This window comes from Girardinichthys multiradiatus, chromosome 12 (genome assembly GCF_021462225.1).
Source record: "Girardinichthys multiradiatus isolate DD_20200921_A chromosome 12, DD_fGirMul_XY1, whole genome shotgun sequence".
Lineage (NCBI taxonomy): Eukaryota > Metazoa > Chordata > Actinopteri > Cyprinodontiformes > Goodeidae > Girardinichthys > Girardinichthys multiradiatus.
In genome coordinates this window covers 25,664,362-25,684,122 of record NC_061805.1, presented here as the reverse complement: position 1 = coordinate 25,684,122, position 19,761 = coordinate 25,664,362, and the positions used below count along the sequence as shown (strand labels likewise).

Genomic DNA, 19,761 nt, shown 5'->3' with positions numbered 1-19,761 from the left:
GCAACATTGGGACATTTATTATCTCCATTACCTAGGGTTAGTCCCATGACCCTAGATGAAGGAGGGGATGTGCAAACTTTTCCCCTCATTGAACTCCCTAACCCACGAGCAGGCGCAGAAGGCCAATCAGACATAATTAGAGTTTATCGAACTTGGACCCAAGATGATGTTAAAAAGGCTGTAGAAGGAATCCCACACCCTAGAGAGGATGTGGATGAGAGTGTGAGGCAGATGGAGGATCTTAGGAAAGCCTACCATCTGAATGGAATAGAAGTCCAACAAGCATGGATGTGCAAACTTGGCCCTGACTGGTATCACGTGAAGGGAGGTTATAATCCATCAACTACATTAGGAGCACCTCTTGCAGCTGGTAGCGGAGAGCTAACAACCCAGTTAGTTCCTCTCCTGGAAAGAATAAAAGGAAAATATAAAAAGAGAGCAAACTATACTGAAATAGGGAGATGTAAACAAAAACCAGACGAACCTTTTGATGAATATAGAGTAAGAATGGCAAAAGTTTTTAAAGTTCACAGTGGACTGGAACCAAGCGAGGATGAAAATGGTGCTTATCAGCAGCAACTAAAAAATGCACTCCACTCAGGCTCAACACCCGACATACATGGCTGGGTGAACCGGCACTACATAGGAATGAGTGGGGGCTCGCTTGCAGACTACATAAATCATGCGCTGCATGCTGAAAAAGTTATAAAAAGTAAAAAGGGTAAAAAGGACACAGTTAGAGACGCAGTGTTTTACCAAGAGGAGGACAACACTGTGTACTATCAACAGTCACAGGGCAGGGGAAGAGGCAGAGGCCGAGGTAGAGGAAGAGGTAGAGGACACTTTGGAGCACAAAATCTTAGAGCATGTTGGTCCTGCGGTAAAGAAGGACATCTAGCCAGGGATTGTAGGGGAGGTCCTCCCCCACAAACTAAAAATGCATGACTAGATCGTGAGACAAACGGGACAGAATTGGATCAAAATTTAATACAAGAGAAAACCACCTCAGAAGATGAGGAAATACTAAATTTAGATGACCTATTCTATGTTGAAAAAATAAGACCTGAAATAACCCTGCTGGTACAAGGCACACCTATCACGTTTCTTTGTGATAGTGGAGCTTGCAGGACAACAATTAGAGAACAATTACCATATGTGAGACCCAGTGGGAAATGTACCACAGTTCAGGCCGCACAAGGTAAAATCAAACAAGTAAATGAAACAGAACCCTTATGGATCAGAGATCCAGAAGGAAAAACATGTCAGTTATCAGTTTTGATGTTACCAGAATGTCCAGTGAACCTATTGGGAAGAGATGGCTTAATAGCCCTCTGCCTAAGCCTAACACCAACCCCAGAGGGTTTGAGAGTGGTCAGAGGCAAACCTGAGGAAGTCTATGTAGTACAAGGGACGGGAACACCAAATTATTACTACACTTTAGACATCCCTAACAAACCGCCAACTGCAACAGGGGCATCGTTAGTGGATGAAGGCAAACAATCAATGCGGAGCCCACAAGATGTTATGTCACCAGATGAATTACATGTGACAATGTGGTATACTGCAAAGCCAGACACCAAGTACATGAGTGAACTGAACAGGATGACCCCAACAAAGATAACAGTCTCATATGTGTACTCAGATGTAGAAGCAAATGCAGCAGCTGCAGTAATATTGCCAGAAACTGTCAAACCACTGTTCAGACAACTTTCTGGGCCACACATATCCTTATGCAAAGACAAAAAGGAAGAATGGAAAAACTTAGCAAAACTAGTGGACAGAGGTGAAAGAGCAAGGGATTGGGTGGTAACCGGCATGAACACATGGTATAGCCAGTCCACTGAAATGACCAAAAAGGCATTGTTCTGGACAGTAACTGTCCAGGCTGGAGTGCACCTAGACCCAAAACAAAAATGACACATCTTTTTCACAAAAGAAGAAGAGGAACTATTTAAACAAGTTCCTGAGAGACTATGGTCACAAGGACCTACTGATGTTGGCCTGGTAAAAGGAGCACTTCCTGTTGTGATAAGACCAAAAACAGAGTACAGACCCAGAGTTAAACAATATCCTCTAAAACCAGATGCAATGGTGGGAATAGAACCTGTTATTGAAGATTTAAAGAAGGCTGGAGTATTAATTGAGTGTGCTGAATCACCCTGTAACACACCAATATTCCCTGTAAAAAAGGCACCCCCATCTGTGGGATGGAGGATGGTTCAAGATTTACAAGCGGTAAATAATGCAGTAATACAAAGATCTCCGTGTGTAGCAGATCCACACACGTTATTAAACTCTTTGAACCCAAAAGCAAAATACTTCACTGTGGTGGACATAAGCAATGCATTCTTTTCTGTACCACTACACAAAGACAGTCAATACTGGTTTGCTTTCACCTTTAAAGGGAAAAGATACACTTATACCAGATTACCACAAGGATATTGTGAAAGCCCCACCATCTACTCCCAAGTTCTTACATCCAGCTTGGCCACTTTTGACCCACCACAACAGAGCCAATTGCTCACGTATGTGGATGACATACTAGTTGCATCTGAAACCGAAGAAAAATGCAAAAAAGACTCCATAGCACTCCTGAAACATTTGGCTAAAGAAGGCCACAAAGTCAGCAAAAACAAATTACAGTTTTGTAAGGAAAGTGTGAAATATCTGGGCCATCAGCTCAGTTCAGGGGGAAAAACAATAATGGAAGAAAGGAAAACTGCAATTCTGCAAGCACCAAAACCATTGACAAAGAAACAAATGATGTCTTTTTTAGGACTCACTAATTACTGTAGAAGTTGGGTGCCAAATTATGCAGAGCTAACAGCACCCTTGCAAAGCCTGATGTACAAAGAGGAACTTAAAATGTCTGACTACCTAAAATGGAGTTCTGAAGCAGAAGATGCACTCTGTAAATTGAAACAAACTATGGTGGGAAGTTGTGTGTTAGCATTACCAGATTACAACAAAGACTTTGTACAAATGGTAGACTGCAAAGGAAATTTCATGACCTCCGTGTTGACACAGCTACATGGAAGTAAATATAAACCAGTAGCCTACTATTCAACCAAAATGGATGCAGTGGCGTGTGCCCTTCCACATTGCGTTAGAGCAGTGGTGGCTGCTTCCCTAGCAGTCACGTCTAGCGCAGATGTTGTACTATTCCATCCACTCACTTTGAAAGTACCTCATGCAGTTTCAGCACTGCTTTTGCAAACTAAAATGAGTTTTCTGTCACCTGCAAGACATCTTTCCTGTATGTCTATCCTGCTGTCACAACCACATCTCAAAATAGAACGGTGTACAGCACTAAACCCAGCAACATTAATCCCCACAGAGGAGGATGGAGAAACTCATGATTGTGAAACATTATCTGAGGAAATAGCAAAAAGCAGAAAAGACTTAAAAGATACTCCTTTGACAGAAGGAGAAATATTATTTGTAGACGGGTCTTCCAAAAAGGATGAGAAAGGTAAAACAAAAACCGGATATGCTGTAGTGACTCTTAATAAAGTACTAAAAGCAGAAGCACTCCCTTCACACTACTCAGCGCAAGCTGCTGAGTTAGTAGCCTTAACTGAAGCATGCAAATTAATGACAGGAAAAAGTGCAACAATATACACTGATAGCCAGTATGCATATGCAACAACGCATACTTTTGCACAACATTGGAAAAATAGGGGTATGATTACCTCCACTGGAAAACCTGTAACACATGCAGCACTATTAACAGAGCTATTGCAAGCAGTCCAACTGCCAAAAAAGCTTGCAATATGCAAATGTGCAGCACACACCACAGGAACAGACACTGTGACTAAAGGCAACGCCTTTGCTGATAAAACTGCTAAAGCAGCTGCAGAACAACAACCAAGTAGTCTTCTCCTAGTAACAATGGAACTAAAAGATGAAACATTACTGGAAATGCAACAACAATCACCCCAAAATGAAATACAAACCTGGCTAAAAAAGAGAGCTCAACTTAAAGAAGGAATATACACCTGACCAGAAAATAAACCTATCCTACCAAAAAACCTATACAAATGGGCAGCAATATCGAGTCATGGAGTTTCTCATGTCTCGAGAGGAGGAATGGTAGGATTAGTGAACAAAATATACACAACATATGGATTTAACTCTTATTCAAAAAATTTTTGTAGAACATGTTTGATCTGTGCTAAACACAATGCACAAGGGAACTTCAGACTAAGTGGGAAGGTCCCTATCAGGTGTTGTTGACCACTGGAACTGCAATTAAGATTGCAGAAAGAAACTCATGGATCCATCTGACACATTGTAAAAGAATAATAGAACATGACTAAAATAAGTTTCTTAATAGCAGTGTATATTCTAACCATCATAATTTGTGTTGTGGTCATAGCATTGTGGTATCTGCTGTAGCATTGTGACTTTTCAACAAACCTACAGAGGAAAGTCCGGCTACAAAGGGAATTGTAATTATAGTTTACAATTGTCTCAAACCGGTGAAGATCTCCACAACTCTGTTTAAAGGTGCTTAGGAAAGGTTCCAATCTATAAGTAAGATGTACACCCCCACACACAAGAAAATAGTGCTAGTAGCTGGAATAATCTCAGTGGTAATTGTAGGAGCTATTTTACTATGGGAACGTTTTTACGAAGAAAGAAAAGATTTGAGTAAAAGACAAATAAATGTTAATTCCTGCCCAAATGATGTAAGCATCAGAACCACAAAACTATGTGTACCAGTACAGAAAACCACTACAGTAAAAATACCCTGGGGAACGCTTGGAACAGCACGTGATGGCACAAATGAACAAGCCTCAATGTATAAGAAATGGGATTGGTATTTGACCTATGGAGATGTGCAATGGTGGAGTTGGAAATACTTAGTAGCAGAAACAGGACAGGACTGGTCTGATTGGTCCACAGGTCCAGCAATTAAATGGAGAAGACAATTGACCCTGATAAAAGATGGAGGAGGTCTAACCTTGACTGTGATCTCCCCCAACAACACGGGATGTACAGACTTTGTGGCGGCACCATATGTAGATTCTAGCCAAGGCCAATATTACTGGCAGATTCAAATATGCGTTAAAAACATTACTGAGCCACTTGCGGTAATACGGCATGATGCAGCCACACCTGAAAACAAAACAAACAAATGGCATATGGGGCTAAAACTATTAGTGGAGTTCAAGACAGAACCAGTAACCCCAGATGACTGGTTCAAAATATCTACAGGAATATCTAAAATAGATAACAACTGGCTTTTAATGGCAGAACAGGCTGCCCAGGCAGTAAAAACAGATTGTGTAGTATGTATGGGAGCCAGACCACTGTTACAGGTGGTCCCCTCAACGTTGACAGAAAAATGCCTAGTAGAAGTAATGAACAGCACAAGACCCTCGACAAACTGTACTATGTGGGATAAGATTTATCCTTTGACTACCGCCGAAAAACAAAAACCGATGTTTTCAAATAAGGTTGCTCCAGGAAATTTTTCCTGTATAAACCGAACAGGTGTGGGATCAAACATAAGCAGACTCAATAAAGATCAATGTCACTCCATCATAGCAGTAGGTGTCAGCTTTAAACCTAAAGCACGCAGCGACATCTGGTGGTGGTGTGGAGACGATAAACTGTATGACAGGTTGCCATACAACACAACTGGATTGTGTGCATCAGTGTCATTAATATTTCCCGTGTCTGTTATTCCACTCTCAGTAGCAGAGTTGTTGGGTACAGTAGCCAGCATATTTCCACACACCTGGAAAAATAGAGAAAAAAGATCAGGATGGAGTAAAGACGACCCTACTTATATAGATAGCATAGGAATACCAAGAGGAGTTCCTGATGAATATAAGTTAGCAGATCAAGTAGCAGCAGGTTTTGAATCCACCATATGCTGGTGGTGCACAATAAATAAAAATGTTGACAGAATAAATTACATCCATTACAATGTGCAACGACTAGGAAATAAAACTGAAGAAGGATTCTCAGCCATCCATGAACAATTGTCAGCTACCTCTTTAATGGCTTTCCAAAATAGAATTGCTGTCGATATGCTCTTAGCTGAAAAAGGTGGAGTATGTTCAATATTTGGGCATCAATGTTGTACATTTATTCCAAATAACACCGCAGCTGATGGGAGCCTCACCAAGGCCCTGGAGGGCCTTAGGTCACTTAACAGCAAAATGAAAGATCATTCTGGAGTTGACACCACAATGTGGGATGGGTTTGGAGAAATGTTTGGTAAATATAAACAATTAGTGTTGTCTATCCTTATGTCAATAGCAGTCTTTGCAGCTATTCTCACATTGTGTGGATGTTGCTGTATTCCGTGTATAAGAGCTTTGTGCACTCGCATAATAACCTCTGCTATTCAGCCAGTCAAAACAGAAATGTCAGAGATGTATGCCCTCCTGAGACCTGAGGAGACAGAAGGAGCCAGTGATGATGATGATGATGACCAGGAAGAAGAAGAGACTTCTCTGCATTTCCCTGATCTGTATCTTGACCCTGACGACAATTAGTTGTATACAGTAAACTTAAAGACCTCCTGCTACTTTTTTAATGACATGTACAGATAAAACACACCATGATGTCTTAACTGAAAATCTGAGAAGAAAAGGTTAATGATTGATGTATCAAGTGTTTAAAACATTTATAAAGAGGAGGAAAATGTTAGGGTTAATTAATGATTATATATGTTTTAACTTTAATAGAAGTGAAGCTTGCTGTTCAGAGTGATTATATCTTATATGTACAAGAGCTGCAAGATAGAGACAGGATGTTCTAGAACATTCTGTCAGTGCAGCTGTTTCTAATCAATATGAGTGTGCATCTCTCCCTGTTTTGTGCTTGGAACATTTTGTAACCAGGGCCTCTTCTCTTATGAATAAAAGGCAGAGAGAGCAGGGGCTGTCTCAGAGTGTGTTTGGAGGATTGTAATTGAGCAGCCTCTGAAACACTCTCACCTGCAGGTTAAAATGAACTAACTTCTCTGTGTCTTTCTTTGTGCAGAATTGTGAAAGTGTTTGGTGTTTAAACCTAACACAGGTCCTTCTCAAAATATTAGCATATTGTGATAAAGTTCATTATTTTCCATAATGTCATGATGAAAATTTAACATTCATATATTTTAGATTCATTGCACACTAACTGAAATATTTCAGGTCTTTTATTGTCTTAATACGGATGATTTTGGCATACAGCTCATGAAAACCCAAAATTCCTATCTCACAAAATTAGCATATCATTAAAAGGGTCTCTAAACGAGCTATGAACCTAATCATCTGAATCAACGAGTTAACTCTAAACACCTGCAAAAGATTCCTGAGGCCTTTAAAACTCCCAGCCTGGTTCATCACTCAAAACCCCAATCATGGGTAAGACTGCCGACCTGACTGCTGTCCAGAAGGCCACTATTGACACCCTCAAGCAAGAGAGTAAGACACAGAAAGAAATTTCTGAACGAATAGGCTGTTCCCAGAGTGCTGTATCAAGGCACCTCAGTGGGAAGTCTGTGGGAAGGAAAAAGTGTGGCAGAAAACGCTGCACAACGAGAAGAGGTGACCGGACCCCTGAGGAAGATTGTGGAGAAGGGCCGATTCCAGACCTTGGGGGACCTGCGGAAGCAGTGGACTGAGTCTGGAGTAGAAACATCCAGAGCCACCGTGCACAGGCGTGTGCAGGAAATGGGCTACAGGTGCCGCATTCCCCTGACCTGGGCTACAGAGAAGCAGCACTGGACTGTTGCTCAGTGGTCCAAAGTACTTTTTTGGGATGAAAGCAAATTCTGCATGTCATTCAGAAATCAAGGTGCCAGAGTCTGGAGGAAGACTGGGGAGAAGGAAATGCCAAAATGCCAGAAGTCCAGTGTCAAGTACCCACAGTCAGTGATGGTCTGGGGTGCCGTGTCAGCTGCTGGTGTTGGTCCACTGTGTTTTATCAAGGGCAGGGTCAATGCAGCTAGCTATCAGGAGATTTTGGAGCACTTCATGCTTCCATCTGCTGAAAAGCTTTATGGAGATGAAGATTTCATTTTTCAGCACGACCTGGCACCTGCTCACAGTGCCAAAACCACTGGTAAATGGTTTACTGACCATGGTATCACTGTGCTCAATTGGCCTGCCAACTCTCCTGACCTGAACCCCATAGAGAATCTGTGGGATATTGTGAAGAGAACATTGAGAGACTCAAGACCCAACACTCTGGATGAGCTAAAGGCCGCTATCGAAGCATCCTGGGCCTCCATAAGACCTCAGCAGTGCCACAGGCTGATTGCCTCCATGCCACGCCGCATTGAAGCAGTCATTTCTGCCAAAGGATTCCCGACCAAGTATTGAGTGCATAACTGTACATAATTATTTGAAGGTTGACGTTTTTTGTATTAAAAACACTTTTCTTTTTTTGGTCGGATGAAATATGCTAATTTTGTGAGATAGGAATTTTGGGTTTTCATGAGCTGTATGCCAAAATCATCCGTATTAAGACAATAAAAGACCTGAAATATTTCAGTTAGTGTGCAATGAATTTAAAATATATGAATGTTAAATTTTCATCATGACATTATGGAAAATAATGAACTTTATCACAATATGCTAATATTTCGAGAAGGACCTGTACCTATTCTCACAACATATCTGGCTCTTCCCATTAACGTATCCATAATCTCACCAGGCTGATCTATAATGCTAACGTTGTTCTTTTTCAAATACATTGACATCAGCTTGACCCATTCAAGGACAGAGCTTTTGTCAGATACATCACCACGTAAAATTGGAGGTTCTTTGACATTACATTTAAGTGCCATGGTGAGCTGTGTGAGGTCAACTGTAGTGCCACAAGCTTGTACACATTTGCCTTCTCTACTCTGGTTAGTTACAGTGTTTTTATCTGACAGTAGCCTTGCTGTGACTGAATCTCCTGTGTGTTTTCCTAGTTCTGTGATTAGAACACTTAAAATGTTTCAATGTAGCATCTGTTTCACTAGGCATGGGAATCAATTGGGGAGGAGGTATGAGGGCTCTGGACATTGTGCCCATCGAACAAATCAGCCCCACACTCATGAGTGTTAGTAGGAATCCCTCTGCCATAACCTGGAGAACCCATATAAGGTGGTGAACTTGTGGATAACATTGTTCTTCTACCAAAGCTCACTCTAGAATGTGTCCCCATGTTCATTAGTTCTGTATTATGTTCTATATCAAACTCTTCTGTCATTCCTACTCGAGTATGTCACAAATCAAATGAAGGAAAATAAAGTATATATAGATTTCACAAAATGAACAAAAAAATGCTGTATCAAGACAAAATTATTTTTGCTTTGTTGTTTTTTTGTTAACCATAGTAGCTGATAAGACTTTTTCTCCAAAAATAACACACTGTTAGATAGATATTAAAAAGGTTGAAGAACAAATAAACTCATACAGTAATATGCAAATGCTAGCAGAAGGATGCTAGAATGCTGTGCTAATCATCCGATCCGCGAATTGCTGTATCACCAGTAAAACCTGAATGTTCATGTGGAGTCTGACTTTAATCCACTGGATGTCAGATTAGCTCAAGGCTGATCCTTAGTAGTCACGAGGTCACGGCACCAGACGTAACCCTCCTTGTTTGTTCTGATCCAGAAGGTTGACTTCACGACAGACACATTCTGGTTCTCTGTATTTATTCTAACAAGAGACAAATAAACAAATTGGTGGTTAGCAGCTCCAGCAGCTTCTGCCCCATAGTAACAGACAGCAACAGAAAAAGGGGAAGAGCTGACTGTTACTGGTTGCTATGGCAACCACCAACTGACAAGAGTAACATAAAAAAAAAACTTATATAGCAGTAAAAGTCAGGGAAAAAAAAGGTACTCTTAACACATTACAGTGTACATAACTTTTTGAAACATACTTAAAACTACATTTCCATCGCCTTGTTGTTCATGACAGATGATCAATATTATGAAGAATTCCTATCTTAGACCAAGGTATTAGGTGGATACTGTACTCATTAGATGAAATAACTTTTCTTACAGATGGCAATGGCAGTCATGGAGTAATTTCCAGACAAACCAAAAATGATGTTTTCAACCGCCAAACCAAACATTGTGAAGGACCATGTTTCATTTGCTTTGCAAATCCTTGAATTATCAGGTAATTGTGTTATTTAAATATTTTTTCCTGGGCGATATTCATTTATTTATGTCGAAAAATAATACGCACTTTAATTTAAGCTTTTGACATGGACCACAACTGTGCAATGTGCTCAGTATCCAAACCACCAATGCCGGGGACGGCTGTCACTGACTGGGTGAGTGTTTTGAAACCCATAGTATTTTTGGAGTGATATATAATAAAGGTTTGTTTATCATGAACATAAAAGTGAAACACCATCGATAGACGATTTATAATCACATGCATGTATCCATCAATAAAGTTTTTTAATAGCCTATAATTCTGCAGGGTTGCAGGGAGGCTGGTGCCTACCTCAAGCAAAGATTTATGTTAGAGGCTGGTCACACCTATAAAATGACCAAAAGGAAACTTACAATGATTATTAACATGACATAATATATATATTGCTGACTGACATTTGTGTGGGATATTTACAGATTCAGTGTGACTCATGCATTCGGTGGTACAATTTACAATGCATGAACATGGATCCTGCAGAGGTGCCAGAAAGGGCAAAAACAGCGAGGGACTGCCCGTTGTGTCACTAACAAAATTGTTCATTGTTTTCAGGTTTTGAAGTTGTTGGTTAGTTAGATTTAGATAATTTTTGGTTTTGATAACTGTTCTGTTTTTATTAATAAATTTCCGTTTATCTTACATGAAAAGTTTGCAAATTTGTTTATTATTAGAAGCCATGTTGAATAGAAAACATGTTGTATAAAGAATGATGTTACTTGCCTTTAATCCTGGACATCAAATGTGCTTATTGATTTTACAAAAATGATAAATATGCAGTATGTGCATTCTAAAGTACTCTGGTTATAGTATAGATGACCCTCTAATACAATCTGAAGAAATTGTGTTGTCACCTTTTATGGTTTTGGAGAAATACATTTCTGAAACTGGGACAACTGCATATAATGGTGGAGCATTTTGAGGTACTTTGAGTTGTGTATTTCTCAAAAACTGCACAGTACAATTATGAAATATCAATAGTGGTTACAGTATAGATAACCCTTTACTATAATCTGAAGAGAGAGTGTTGTCACCTCTCATGGTTTTGGAGAAATAAATTCCTGAAAGTGGGACAAATGCATATAGTGGTTGGGTATTTTGAGATACTTTGACCCGTTCTCCAAAATTGTACAGTAAAATTAATATAATTAAATATGTATTTTTTTTTTACATAAAACATTTATGTGAAAGTTGTAAAAATGTAATGAATATAAATGTTCTGAAGGTTACTTTTTTGTTTTCCTCTTATTTTCTCAACCGTCGCAAGGATAGGGTCCTTTCTGCTCCATTACAGTAATGCACCTTGTATGCACGAAGCTAATCTTTAAGAGGGAGCTAGCGTCGCCTGGCGTCACCGCGTATTTCTGATTGTCGGCTCACTGGACCGCAGTGATAACACTTGGGTTACTTCACTCTGAGTCAAAGTCGCTCGGAGTTGAGCACGAGCGTGCGTAAATAAGAAGCCCTCATGAATGGAAGGCTGAAAACACGATTCACCATGGCAACAAGAGGAAATAAGAAGCTCAAAAGTACATATTTCTCGCCGATGGATTAATAAATATTAATGACATCGGCACATATTTAAGATGAAAAGCAATACTGTTGCTGCTGCAAAACAGCGCGAGTTAGCGAGACCAAGTCAATGCATGAGTGTGATTTGACGGAGAATTAAGTTGAATCCTCGACACTACACTTATTTAACGTCCAAAAAAAATAAAAATAAAAAATAGAAAGTGCAATAAATGTGTAAGTGCAACCTAGCAGGCACAAAAAGGACGTGGCGGCAAATCAATGTGAAATATAAAAATCTAGTTAAATGAGGTAAGGTCCAGTTATGAGCTATTGTTATATTTAACATTTACCAACTGAATTCTACAGCATTCACTGGCTATATTCAACACATGCAATTAATGATGTGCAAGAAGTTAAAGCATCAGCTAAATATGGGTTAGGTACACTAACCAAAGGCAAGCCTAGAAGATACAAAACAAATACAAAAACAAAGCAAAAGGCCATAAAGAATACAGGTTCATACATCACGAAAAATTATAGAAAAGGTCACCAGACTAAAAGCTTTAAGAACCAATAAGGAAGTATGGCTCTATAGCAAGGCAGAATAAAACCCAGGACACATGAAATGTATTCTTGAACATACTGTGTGGTTTTCAACAAGGCACAGATTAATTAAATTAGAGGTGCAGCATAGTCAAGTGACATTGGTGACAGCATCAGTGTGAACACTGTGCAATGTGATATAAAACAAAACATCATCTCCTTCATTTAGTGAAGGAGCAGTGAATGTAACTGTCATGTCAATCAGGCCTCGAAACCCAGAAATATATGAATAGATAATGCTTGAAACCTCAAAATGTGATACAGAATAAATTACTGCTTGTACTGATACCTAAAATTCTGTGATTTTTTTCTTTAGTCTTGTGGGTCTGTGACTATAGGTAACACCACAAAACTGTACAGCAGGGATGGACACAGTTGTTCAGATTGCAAAGCTAAATGTCCAAGTCACAAATACCTGCCGTCCGACGGTGGGAGGGAGCGGCTTCTGTCTAAAAGCTCCGTTTTAAAATGTATTTGAACTAAACCTACTATTTGTACCTGATGCTAATAACAAAAAAAAAAAAAAAAAAAAAAAAAAAAAAAACAGAACCAGCCTACAATCTCTGTCAGGAATCAAACCCCAGCATCTTGTGTAATAAGCAAGGACACAAGGAGGACCATTGTCTTTAAAGGATTTTCTGCGTCACCTGTTACATACAATCATCTTAAACAAAAAGCTGCCTTTGGGATAAAACGGCAGCTTTTTCGTTATGGTACAACAGCGGAATATTAAGTAGATAAATAACTACCAAAATAATTATAATTATACATACTTTTAACATAAAATTAATACATATTTTAATGAATGGTTTCCTCATTTATGTATTTAATTATTGAAGTATTTTATAAATGTAATAATTTTGCATCATTTTACATATTGATTTATTGACAGCATTTTCAATTCATTCAAATTTTACAAAATATGGCATACTTTTTTGGAGTACGTTTTCTCTTTGGTATCAAAATGATCTGGAAGAGGATGATTAGTTTGAACAATACTGGAATTGTACCTTTGCATGTATGTTGGTAAAATCTGGGAGTAGAACTAAGAGAAGAGCCGTTTTAGACAGACGCGGTTATTGTTAGTGAGCAGTGCCAGTTATTACGAATCCTGAAAATAGAGCCGAGAAACCCATGACTGATGACATCATCAGCATGCGCCAGCTGCGCAAGCCGTGCCATTCCAACCAGCGTGTGTTTTCCATCGCTCCTTACATTGAAACAACTGGCAGAGCTTCTACGGCCGCCACTGTTACAACAACACTTTAATTTTTCTCTCAACATTTTTCGAGGTGAGACTCTTTTTTTAAAATCTGCTTTTACCGTCACATATTTCATTACAGGACGTTTAATAAGTGAACAAGAGCAACAATGCCTGCGGTTGGTCTCTGGTTGAAGAAGTTTAGCTTGCTAGTTAGCTTAAAGTTAGCTGTGATGTATACGATGTAGAACTCCTCGGTAAATGAGCTCTTATTGTATTATATGAATTTGCGACATTTGGAGTGATGAAGTGAAGCAAGATGTAATGACAGAGCTAATGGCAGTGCTTTCTGAATCCTGATAATTCATGTCTGAGTGGGGAGCATATGTTTTAGAGCTAGGTTAGATCTCATCTGTGCTCGAACACAAAATGACACTGTTTCATGAACATGTTTAGTAGCATTTTGAACACGTTAACTGTAATAAAGCCATAATAGAGGCCTTTGGACAAATATACACGCAGCACGATGTAGCAGAGCGAAGCAGCTGATGATCATGACATCCAGTAAGGACCATGTCTGCAGAAAGCTTTAGACATTTAACTCTAACATCGGATTAACTCCTTGTGTTAGCGCAGTGTTGACGTTGTGACACCGATTGGATGGAAACAGTTAAAGCCCAGTCAGCTAAAGATATTTGCAGACCATCTAGCGTATTAAATAAATCAAACTATTTTTCGATTACTATACATTTTAGCCAGTTGCTGCGCGATGTGTAACTAAGTAAAATAAACAGCATTTCAAAGCGAATACCCGCAGTCATGTTTGCATTGCTTCTATAGACAGCTTTTTTTTGCCAACCAAATATGCAGAGAAGTAAATGTCAGACTGTTGGATATCTATCAGTTCATGCTCTCCAGTAAGCTAGAGATACAGGGAGCCAGTGTAGGGACTTTAGAGGTGGGTTGATGTGCTCTAGCTTTCTAGTTTTGTTGAGGAGGCGGGCAGCAGCGTTCTGGATCAGCAGCAGCTGTCTGATTGACTTTTTAGGCAGACCTGTGAAGACATTGTTGCATTTGTCAGTTGGGCCAAATATAAGTGCATGGATGAGTTTTTTCTATATCCTACTGTGACATTAGTTATTTATTTCTGGAAATGTTCTTCAGGTGATGGAATGCCGACTTAGTGATTGTGTTGATGTGCTTTTTGAGGTTCAGGTCAGTCCGTCACTGCACCCAGATTTCAGGCCTGATCAGTAGTTTCTAGCTGTAGAAAATGAAGCTTTATGCTGACTCTAGATTGCTCCTTCTTTGTCCAAAATTAATTGCTTCAGTTTTGTTTTTATTCAACTGAAGAAGGTTATGGCACAGCCACAAAGTGGATTCAAGCCAACACTTGAACACGTTCATAGTCACCTGGTGACATTGTTATGTAGAGCTGTGTGTCATTTGCGTAGTTATGGTAACTTATCTTGTTGTTTGTTATGATCTGAGCTAGGGGTGCATGTAGATATTGAATAGGAGGGGTCCCAGGATGACACCTTGGGGAACCCCGCATGTGATTTTTGTCACCTCTGATGAAAGTTACCAGTTGACACAAAGAAGTCCCTGTCCTTCAAGCAAGACTCAAATCAGCTAATTGCTGTACCAGAAAGAACGACCCAGATCTCCAGTCGCTCTATTAATACAGGTGCTTCTCAAAATATTAGCATATTGTGATAAAGTTCATTATTTTCCATAATGTCATGATGAAAATTTAACATTCATATATTTTAGATTCATTGCACACTAACTGAAATATTTCAGGTCTTTTATTGTCTTAATACGGATGATTTTGGCATACAGCTCATGAAAACCCAAAATTCCTATCTCACAAAATTAGCATATTTCATCCGACCAATAAAAGAAAAGTGTTTTTAATACAAAAAACGTCAACCTTCAAATAATCATGTACAGTTTTGCACTCAATACTTGGTCAGGAATCCTTTTGCAGAAATGACTGCTTCAATGCGGCGTGGCATGGAGGCAATCAGCCTGTGGCACTGCTGAGGTCTTATGGAGGCCCAGGATGCTTCGATAGCGGCCTTTAGCTCATCCAGAGTGTTGGGTCTTGAGTCTCTCAACGTTCTCTTCACAATATCCCACAGATTCTCTATGGGGTTCAGGTCAGGAGAGTTGGCAGGCCAATTGAGCACAGTGATACCATGGTCAGTAAACCATTTACCAGTGGTTTTGGCACTGTGAGCAGGTGCCAGGTCGTGCTGACAAATGAAATCTTCATCTCCATAAAGCTTTTCAGCAGATGGAAGCATGAAGTGCTCCAAAATCTCCTGATGGCTAGCTGCATTGACCCTGCCCTTGATAAAACACAGTGGACCAACACCAGCAGCTGACACGGCACCCCAGACCATCACTGACTGTGGGTACTTGACACTGGACTTCTGGCATTTTGGCATTTCCTTCTCCCCAGTCTTCCTCCAGACTCTGGCACCTTGATTTCCGAATGACATGCAGAATTTGCTTTCATCCGAAAAAAGTACTTTGGACCACTGAGCAACAGTCCAGTGCTGCTTCTCTGTAGCCCAGGTCAGGCGCTTCTGCCGCTGTTTCTGGTTCAAAAGTGGCTTGACCTGGGGAATGCGGCACCTGTAGCCCATTTCCTGCACACACCTGTGCACGGTGGCTCTGGATGTTTCTACTCCAGACTCAGTCCACTGCTTCCGCAGGTCCCCCAAGGTCTGGAATCGGCCCTTCTCCACAATCTTCCTCAGGGTCCGGTCACCTCTTCTCGTTGTGCAGCGTTTTCTGCCACACTTTTTCCTTCCCACAGACTTCCCACTGAGGTGCCTTGATACAGCACTCTGGGAACAGCCTATTCGTTCAGAAATGTCTTTCTGTGTCTTACCCTCTTGCTTGAGGGTGTCAATAGTGGCCTTCTGGACAGCAGTCAGGTCGGCAGTCTTACCCATGATTGGGGTTTTGAGTGATGAACCAGGCTGGGAGTTTTAAAGGCCTCAGGAATCTTTTGCAGGTGTTTAGAGTTAACTCGTTGATTCAGATGATTAGGTTCATAGCTCGTTTAGAGACCCTTTTAATGATATGCTAATTTTGTGAGATAGGAATTTTGGGTTTTCATGAGCTGTATGCCAAAATCATCCATATTAAGACAATAAAAGACCTGAAATATTTCAGTTAGTGTGCAATGAATCTAAAATATATGAATGTTACATTTTCATCATGACATTATGGAAAATAATGAACTTTATCACAATATGCTAATATTTTGAGAAGGACCTGTATACCGAGATCAACAGTGTTGAATTCTGAGCTGAGGTCCAATAATACCAACACTGTGGTTCTTCCAGTCTGCATTCATGTGGATGCCATTGAACACCTTGACAAGAGCAGTCTCAGTACTGTGGTGAGCACGAAAACCTGACTGGAAGATGTCTAAGTGGCTGGTCTTTGTCAAAAAGGTATTTAACTGTTGAAAAATGGCTTTTTCAATAACTTTACTGATGAAGGGGAGATTTGAGATGGGTTTATAATTCTGCAATAGCAACTTGTCCTGACTATTGTTTTTCCAATAGTGGCTTGATACTAGCTGTTTTTAAGGCCTGGGAGAAAACACCTGACAACATGGATGAGTTTATTATTTCAATCAAATCAGACGCTATGACAGGAAAGACTTTCTTAAAGAAATCAAAGACAGATATCAAGACAGCAGGAGGAGGAGCTCAATTGATGTATAATTACTTTTAAGTTTTTGTATTTGATTTGGTAGAATTGTGTCATTTTGTCCAGGTTTGTTTTGGTTGGACACAGCATTGGTGCAGGACTTGATATTGATGTCCAGACTACTCCTCTAATCTTCTAAAAGTTCTTAGTAAAGAAGTTAGCAAATTCATTGCAGGCCTTGTTACATTGGAGTTCACATCCTCAGACCCAGGACAGTTTGTTAACCTGTCGACCGAGCAAATAAGGCACAAGCATTATTAGTGCTTTTGTTGATGATTTCAGAAAAGAAAGATTTTCTTGCATTTTTCAGTTGAAATTAAGGTCTGTGAAGTCTCTTTTTTTAAAGGTTTCATAGTGAATCATCTTCGTTCGGCTTTTCGCAGTCCCTTTTTTCCCTTCTTGCCAGTGGAGCATTTCTCCACGGAGATTTCTTCATACCGGAGACAACCTTCACCTTAATGGGAGCTATGATGTCTGAAATTTGGGAATGAAAGTTATCTACCAGCTCCTCTACTGAGTTACAGGACAAAGTGGGTGTGGAAGAGTAAACGTGAGGAAAGGTTTCAGTTGCACTGTCCTTAAAAAAAAAAAAAGTTTTTTCTTATAATATCTCTTTGGCCAATTGGGTCGATTGAAAACGATGCTTTCAAAGATAACTGAAATGCGGTCAGATAGGTTGAACTTTTCAGACCCTTCTTGATGTCCCCTTTTCTGTGTTGGCTGTGTAACATGTTGAGTCAAACTAAACATTTTAAGTGTATCTCATAGTTCTTTTGCCCCTTTGTCTTAAGAGTTGTCAACAGCGATGTTGAAATCCCTCACAATGATTCAGTTTTCGCACTTAACACATATCAGGAGATTGAAATCATTGAAAGAGGCGTGCAAACATTCATAAACATAGCTTGAGCAGGGCCCTTTACCTGGACAGGCAGATGTTCAAAAAGGTCACATTTGTCCAGGAACACCTTTTTACACTTTAGTCAATCATGAAACAAGGTGGCCACCCCTCCTCCTCTCCCATGCTTCCTGCTCTCACTCAGAAAGTTGTAATTGACACGTTGGCTCTATCTTTGTTGATGTCTCACTATTTTCATCTACCCATGTTTCTGTTATAAACATAACATCAAAATGTCTGTTCAGTAATGAAGTTACCGATTAAAAATGGTTTTCCTGACAAGGATCTAATGTTTATGGCTGGTGTTATTTCTTTGGAAATTTACGCTTGACAAGGAATAGATTTTAAGTTTAATTGTTGTCTACTGTTGTTTCTTATCTTATTAGCACAGATATTTTACATCATTCTCTGCTGGCAGTCCTACCGCCTGGACCCAGTAATATCTGATTGTTTCTGGAACACCCTGATTTTGCTTACCCTCCTTCTAAAGGGCGTTAATGACTGTCTGCTGGACAGACTATAGTGACTATAATGTTATTTCTGAATGAAATATCCTTTTTTTAATTCTTAATTATTTTGATGTGAAATTTCCGTTAGCTGAAGGTTGTAACTATAAAAAGTAACAGGAATAAACACTTGAAATATATCGCCTTCAAATAATTGAGATGCACCTGTACAATTTTTAAGAATGACAATGGATTTTTTTAAACTTGCCTTCTAATTAGTTTTATTGTTTAGACTGACCAGTGCATTTGGTTTGGTTTAAGTGTTCAATAATCACTCTGCAAATGCCGTATTGGTGGCACTTACAATTATGTTACATTCTTTTACAGTTTTTGTGAAAATATACACTTTGTTCAGAAAATATAAACTTTGTTCAGAAATCTAAATTCAGTAACATAGTATAACCCCAGGATAGCCTCAGACTGACTGGAAGTCTGTATCATATCTCTGCCTAAAGGTGCTCTTCTAGTTTTTTTGCATGGAAAAGGAGCCATGCTAAGGTTCCTGCAATAATGATAACGTTTAAACCCAGTTGGTCTTACTGTGAGCACACATTTGGAACAGAAAATACCTGGGGTTTATTGCAGTTTCTTATTCATGCTCTTCAGCAGCTGAAAGCAGTTGCCATATCATTGCTTTAATACTGCTGTGTTGAGAAAAAAAATTAACCTCATGCATTTGCAAATTCCTGAAGAGCTTTTATTATGTAGGGTCTGTATTATGTTTCTGGTCTGTAGATGGCAGCCTTGCTCAATATTTTGACCTTCCCCTCTGAAATCCTAAAACACAACTAACATACAATCCATTAAAAAATGCAACACAATCCATCACATTTATAGACTTTTTCAGATGGTTGAAGCAGTTTATTGTAGTTACTGATATATATTTTTTGTAGGTGTGGTGGCGCTAGTTGCAGTGTGTTTGTGGGAAGAAAATTTATATTTTTTTCTTCCTTACCTAACATATCCTACCTAAAAATAAAAGCATGATCTGAGTGAAGGTCTGGTTATGCAGCAGTCTATCTTCGTATCTGACAACTACTTTTATATGAGGCACAGAGGCAAATTAGTCAGGCTTGTTCTTTGAAATGGAAAAGCTCCTTTGGACGTGTGGAACTGAAGTGCTTAAATAATATCTGGGACATACAG

The 19,761-nt window shown here is 39.6% G+C and overlaps 1 protein-coding gene and 1 long non-coding RNA gene across 2 annotated transcripts in view; both read left to right on the top strand.

Annotated features, from left to right (window-relative positions):
• The first annotated feature begins 9,769 nt into the window (after window positions 1-9,769).
• LOC124877480 lies at window positions 9,770-10,799 on the top strand. Its single transcript, XR_007040541.1, has 4 exons — window positions 9,770-9,841; window positions 10,010-10,127; window positions 10,208-10,284; window positions 10,586-10,799. It is a non-coding gene; the product is annotated as an uncharacterized LOC124877480 (long non-coding RNA).
• A 2,623-nt stretch (window positions 10,800-13,422) lies between these two features.
• The window catches only part of ipo11 (importin 11), a 178,408-nt gene continuing 172,069 nt past the window's right edge, over window positions 13,423-19,761 (top strand). The window contains exon 1 of the mRNA XM_047381873.1: window positions 13,423-13,570. The gene's annotated coding sequence lies outside the window, so the exon portion shown is untranslated. The remainder of the gene's footprint in view (window positions 13,571-19,761) is intronic.